This window comes from Mus musculus, chromosome 14 (assembly GCF_000001635.26).
Source record: "Mus musculus strain C57BL/6J chromosome 14, GRCm38.p6 C57BL/6J".
NCBI lineage: Eukaryota > Metazoa > Chordata > Mammalia > Rodentia > Muridae > Mus > Mus musculus.
This window is the reverse complement of record NC_000080.6, coordinates 66,443,275-66,449,343: the sequence shown is the minus strand read 5'-3', so window position 1 is coordinate 66,449,343 and position 6,069 is coordinate 66,443,275. Positions and strand designations below refer to the sequence as shown.

At 45.5% G+C, this 6,069-nt stretch overlaps 1 non-coding gene across 1 annotated transcript; it reads right to left on the bottom strand.

The window, feature by feature from the left end:
* Positions 1–2,991: 2,991 nt before the first annotated feature.
* On the bottom strand, positions 2,992–3,128 carry LOC115488419. The gene has a single exon (XR_003951278.1). It is a non-coding gene; the product is annotated as a small nucleolar RNA SNORA48 (small nucleolar RNA).
* Positions 3,129–6,069: the final 2,941 nt, after the last annotated feature.

Sequence of the window (6,069 nt, the reverse complement as noted above, 5' to 3'; positions counted from 1 at the left end):
CATAGTTTCACTTACCAGTTTTAGGGAGACAAAGGCCAGCTGTGATCTGAAGACTGTAAGTGGACCTTCCAGGACTAAAGCATTCAGTTTACATTGTTCATGGGGAGCGGGTGAGATGGCTCAGCAGGTAGAAGCACTCGCTCTACCAGCCTGATGACCCAAGTGTGATGCCTGGAGTCCACGTGAAGGTAGAAAGGGAAAACCAACTCTATGAAGTTGGCTGATCTCCGAAAGTGGACCATGGCGTGTCTCTACACACTAATAATAAATGAAACAAAAATATTTTTAAAAGTTAGTTGCACCTTATTCTTAACAGCATGAAGAAGCCTCACAACATCCTACTGTGCCTTGCGCAGGATATGAATCACCCACCCCATTTGTCCAGAGTATCCATGCTGTATACACTACCCACCCCGGTAGTCACAGTTACCAGATTAGCTGTTGCTGCATCACACTGTTGTATAGGAGCCAGTACTATCAGAGATTTCCTACATCCACTGATCTTAGAATGTTCCCACAAGAGATGAAGGAACTACCTACCATATGGAGGTCTAAATCAGACTGGAAGGAAGGATATGATTTGGTGTCAGTAGTAGTGATAGTAGTAGTATTTGATGTCATGTAGCCCAAGCTGGCCTCCAGCTGGCTAATGTACCTAAAGAAGACCTTGGACTTCTGATCTTCCTGCCTCCATCTTTCCACATACTGGAACTATAGACATGTACCATCATGTCTGCTTTTATGTTGAATTAGGGACAAACTCAGGGCTTCATATATGCATAGATTCTAGCTGGGCATTCTACCAATTGAGCTGAAATATTTTTAAGGTAATTTTCTCTCTTTGGGCTTAAGAATTCAGTGTTTGGAAACTATTAACAAAATTCCACCACTAATGCCTAGAAGCCTCCAAGTGGGGTGTTAGTCTCCTGTCTTCTAGGCTATCTCCCAGCCTGTACTATAAAGCATATAAAAGTCAATATGACCCTTCCCCCAACCTCACCAGCATCTTACATAAATCATGTTTCTGATGATCGTGGAGATTTAATTATCTGCCAAGTCAGTATGACCATTAGAGAAAATAAAGGCCAGTATCTATAGAACTACAGGGCTGAGGCTCCTCTGCTGAGTCCTCATGGCTGGTCCTCTTCTGGTGAGTCCTCACACAGTCTGGAAACAGCTTTGGCTTTCCTTGCCCTGTATCCTGACAAGTATTCACAGCACTAACCACACATGAAGAGACAGCTCAGCTAACCAAATCCTCAGCCAATCACACGTCCAGGCAGCCTTGGAGACATCACCTCACCCTTCAGGTTCAGGGTCTGTCTTTGGAAAGGTTGTGTTGAAAGCTAAGACAGACCCTCAGGTTTCTCTGTAGACACCATGTATAAAGCCCACAGGAAGAATCATAGAGCAGCCAGGAATGTTCATCAAAGTGATTCACCTCTCCAAACAGCATCAGCCATTATTTATCTACAAACAAGAGTGCCCATTCATTTGAAAACTTCCTAGGTTTATATATCACTTACAGCCTTTAAACTCTCTCTCTCTCTCTCTCTCTCTCTCTCTCTCTCTCTCTCTCTCTCTCTCTCTCTGTTTCTCTTTCGGATAGTTTTATCTCAACTTGACATAAGCTAGAGTTAACAGGAAGGAGAGACCTTCCATTGGGAAAAAATGCCTCCGTTAGATCAGGATGTAACGCTTTTTTTTTTTTTTTTTTTGATTTTTTGTGAGTTTCACATCATGCACCCCAAGTCCACTCATCTCCCCGTTCCTTCATATCTGTCCTTTCAGCCTCCCAATAAAACACACACACACACACACACACAAACAAACAAACAGACAAAAAAAATCAAAGCATAGAAACACCTCACCGCTGAAGCTATAGCATGTCACAGTTTGTTCCCAGTGTGTCTCTCTGCTGTCTATACATCTTCACTAGCAAATGTTCACTGCAGTGAGTCAGTGGCCTGGTTCCAGATCTCTGGCTTCTGTGACACCATCAGTATTGAATCCTCTCCTGCATTCTTTCCAGTTATCCTGCTGTTGCCCTGTGTCATGGAGATCCTGCAGCTTTGGGCAGTGGGACTGGCCCTTTCACGCATCCCAACCATTTGTAGATGATATAGATTTTGAGGTGGGCCAATTCAGAGCCCTGATCTGAGCCTAGGTGGTAGCTGAGCTGGTCAGCCCGTTATCCCCACCACCAGGCCCAGCTCTCCAGCACTGCTCCTGCTAGGCCACCCAAGGTTCAGCTCTCCTGCTCTCATATCCCTGGGGCCAGCTCACCTGCATCCACACACAGAGTCAGGTCCAATGTGTTGCCCAGTCAACACACGTGGGGCTCATTCTCTTAAGTTCTCCAGCCTATGAGGGGCTGGGCTAGCTCTCTTGACTACTGCAAGTTGTGGGGGAAGGGCATCATCTCTGCATCCATGTCACCTCAGGGCACATGAGAAGCAGGACCAGTCCTACTGTGTTCATGCCCAGGGGCCAGTTCATCTGTGCCCCCTCCACCAGGGCCGGCACTGCTGTGCTGCCCAAGTGAGATGCAGGGCCCACTCTCCTGAGTGGCTCTGTCTGCAAGGGACCAGGGCCAGCTCATTCCTTTTCAGCTCTTGAGATCACCTCAGAGGACAAGGGGGTGGGGTATCACCTCTGTGCCCATGTCACCCCATGGCAGACAAGTGATGGGATCAGATTTCCTACATTCATCCCCAAGGGGTGGCTCACTCACACACCCCTGCCACCAGGGCCAGCTCCACTGTGCTGCCTAGGCAAGGCACAGGGCCTGCTCTCCCTGGAGGGCTGCCTCACACCACAATGAGTGAGAAATGGGACCAGCTCTCCAGAGCACTGCCACAGCCAGTCAGAGATGGGGCCAATTCTGCACAACCCCTAGACATCCACATGGTCCCAGCAACTGCCCCCCCCCCCCAGATGTAGACCTCAGTGGCAGCTGCACTGCCTGGATTTGATTTGATTTTTTTTTCTGTGTGTGTCCTAGGCATAAAACAGCTTTGGCCACCAAGTCAGGCATCAAGCTTGGGTGAACAAAGGACCTGCTCTGTCCCTGACTGATATAAGAGCAATCCCAACACCAAGATGTCCTTTTGCCCATTGTGGGGGAGGAGATGGGTGTAGGGGTGGGGGCATTGAATTTTCTTAATCAGGGATTGATGGAGGAAGTCCCAGCCCATTGTGGGTGGTGCCATTCCTGAGCTGGTGGTCTTGGGTACTATAAGAAAGTAGGCTGAGAAAACCATGATGAGCAAGCCAGAGAGCAGCATCCTTCCATGGCAGTTCCTGCCTTCAGATTCCTGCCCTGTTTGAGTTCCTGTCTTGACTTCCCCCAGAAAAGAATAATGATGGACAATAAATGTGGAAATATAAGCCAAATAAACTCTATTTTTCTCAATTTGCTCTTGGTCATAGGGTTTTATTACAACAGTAATAACTCTAAGACTCTCAGATTTGTTTTTCCCCTTCCTCTTTTTTCAGCATTATTATTCCAAATATCTACCCAGAACCTAATATGTGTCAGAAACCACCACAGGAGTGGTAATGTAGAGATAAACAGAATGCTATTCTGCCTTGTGGCAATTCACCACTTATTGTAAGACTTGTACAAAGAAGATCTAAAAACAGTGAAGAAATTTAAAAAGAAATAAGAGCCTAGGAGATGGCTCAGTTGGTAAAGTGCTCTCCGTGCAAGCATGAAGATCTGAGTTTGATCCCTAGAAACTATGTAAAAGGAAAAAAAATTCTTGTGTGGTGGTTTATAAAGGTTGTGCATGGTGGTTTGTGCTTGTAATCTCAGTCCCAGGAAGATGAAAGAACAGGGTCCCTGGGGCTCCCTAGCTGTGCAGTTCAGCCTACTTGATGAGTCCCAGGCCAGTTGGAGATCCTGTCTCAGCACCAAAGGAGCAGTAATCAAGGTTTCCACATACATACATACATACATACATACATACATACATACATACATACCCATATACACATACACACGTACAAATAACAGCAACAGAACGAAGTGAAGGAATAGGGATTACTTGGCCTGTGGAGTCAGAGAAGCCCGAGGGAGCACATTGTTTGATGTGCCTATGGGGGATATACAGTCCTTGCCGAGACATGTGGCTTTCCTGTGTCTAGTCTCTACTCCACACAGGTACCTGCCATCTCTTAGGGTGTGTGCGCTGCTCTTTCTCATTTGCTCTTTGTCTATTTTTAATGACATCTAACAGTTATACATATTAATAAGATGCACACTGTGATATACGTACAATTATGCAGAAACCAAATTTGGCTATTCACCGTTCCTTCAAACACTCATCATTTCCTCAGTAAGAAGCACTGTAAGCAGTTCCAGGTATTTTAAACATGCAGTACATGGCACGAGAGTCACTCTCCTGCACAATGGAGTAACGAACTTAGTCCTCCCATCTGACTTGGCTTCTTAGCCCACCACCATCCTCACTACGCCCCTCTCTCCTCTCATTCCCCCTAGTCTCTAGAAGCTGCTACCCCATGCTCTTCCTGTGAAAGAAACTCTTAGAGGCTCCATACGTTAGAGAGCTCTTACAGTGTTCATCTTCTGTGTCCAGCTTACTACAGTTAAGGGAAAATGTGGGGCACACAACATTCTTGTTTCCCTTCTGTTTGTTGTCATTAAATGTACTGGCCACAGAAGCTTAAGGGAGAGAAGGGTTTGTTTCAGCTAGCCATTCCAGGTCACTGAGGAGAAGATGAGGCAGAAGATGAGATCTGTCACTGAGGAGAAGATGAGGCAGAAAGTTGTCAAGCTAATCACACCACATCCACAGGCAACAACAGAGAGAAACAGACACACAGAGACAGCCTGCTTCCTTGTATACATCTTGCTCTTGTCCGATATAATGCAGGCTCCTCTGTCTAGGGAATGGTGCTGCCCACCATGGGCTGGGTCTTCCTACATCAACTAACAATCAAGATAATTCACCATAGACATGCCCACAGACCAATCTGATAAAGATATTCAATTGATACTCTCTTCCCTGGTGATCCTAGACTGTGTCAAATTGAGTTAAATTCTATTAGCACACATCTGCAGTGGAATGCTACACAGTCATAAAACAGAATCAGTTAAGAATATTTGTTTGAGAAATGTCTCTGTTTTGACATCCATAAAAGCCCCCACCCATCTTTCTATCACCTGTTATTTCAACTGAGAAGTTCATGAGCACATTGCTGGCATTTGATGGGGCATTCTGATACATACAGCATGGAAACACTGAGCTGACAGTTCAGGACTGTCATCTTACATAACTGCTAACTAATGATGCCATTTAATACTGATTACTTCCCATGGATCCAATTCTTAATACTATAAATACTTAACTAAGGTCCAACATGAATTTCAGGGGACCAAGTACCACCCCAACCCCTAACCCCACCTCCCATCCCCAGACTACAGCAAATTGCCCAATATCTGTAGGAAAACAGAAGAAGCAAACAAAAATAGGAAGTATACTCCATGTATTTAGTGAAATGTATTGAACTCTAAAGTAGCAGAACACACAAGATAATTTGATCCTATCAGCTGACTCCTGATGACTAGAGGCTAGCATGAGGGGGCAAGGCTTGAGTTGAGGCTTGAGGCATGGGAAAGCACTCTTCCTGCAGTGGGGACCATTGGGATTGACCTGCTGTAGTTGATCTTGACAGTCGGACAAGATTTAGACTCAGCTGGGAGACACACCTTTGGGAGTGTCTGTGAGGGAGTTCCAGGGAGATTTGTCTGAGGCACAGAGACCCACCCTAAATGGAAGGAGGTAAAAGGGAAGGAGACAGACTGACAAACTGTCTATTCCTCTTTGCTTCCTAACTGTAGACTCACTATGACCACCTACTCTGAAGTCCTGCGCTGAGATAGGTAATAGACAAGTAGGAATTTGTTATACAAAAGTGATTGCTGTAACTATGGAAGCTAAGAAGTTCCACATTCAGCCATATGTAATCTAGAAACACAGAGAGGTGATGGTGTGATTCAAGTTCAAGTGTAAAAGCCTGCAGACCAGAAGTGAAATGACCTAT